We start from the raw sequence: 707 nt of genomic DNA on the forward strand, positions 1-707 counted from the left end.
GGGGGGGAGAGAAGCCTGAATCTGTCGCATAATCTCAATTCCTTGAAGTACAGTAGTGGGACATTCTACCTGCTTCAAGTTCTGGCAAAACTACAACCACACGTGACGAAGAGCCAAAAGATAAAACATCCAAAGAAATCAAGTTTTGGTGAAGACACAAAGTATTGGGGACGAGACTAAGCCACTTTGTGCTGAACGTCACTGTGTTGTGCGGCATGTCCCCGCGAGTCCCCATACATAAATGACAAGCCACAAGACAGTCAGAAACCCTACTGACATTACACACACGCACGCACACACACAAACACTCACACACAAAAAAAGTATGGAAGATGGCTGTGACATGTCCATGCGATAAATGAAACGTCTGACAATACACTCACTCACTCACAGCAGGTCCCACGGCCACACTTAGACCAAGTGAACGCATACACACAAATCTTGCAACAGCAGTCGACAGCAACAAAAAGACAAATAGTAGCTCAATGGCCCTAGCAATGAGCGAAGCTCCACATTATACATTTTATGACATCTTTTTCCCCTCTTTACATCAATCAAGACGATATGCAATTTTTATTTTTAATTTAAAAAACTCGAACAGGCACCTTCTCTCTCTCTCATCTCTTCTTCTCTCTCTCGTCTCTTCTTCTCTCTCTCTCTCTCACAGACACACAAAGACGCTCACCACCAGCCTGCTCAGTTCAACC

This window comes from Aplysia californica, unplaced genomic scaffold, assembly GCF_000002075.1.
Source record: "Aplysia californica isolate F4 #8 unplaced genomic scaffold, AplCal3.0 scaffold00637, whole genome shotgun sequence".
Classification (NCBI taxonomy): Eukaryota; Metazoa; Mollusca; class Gastropoda; order Aplysiida; family Aplysiidae; genus Aplysia; species Aplysia californica.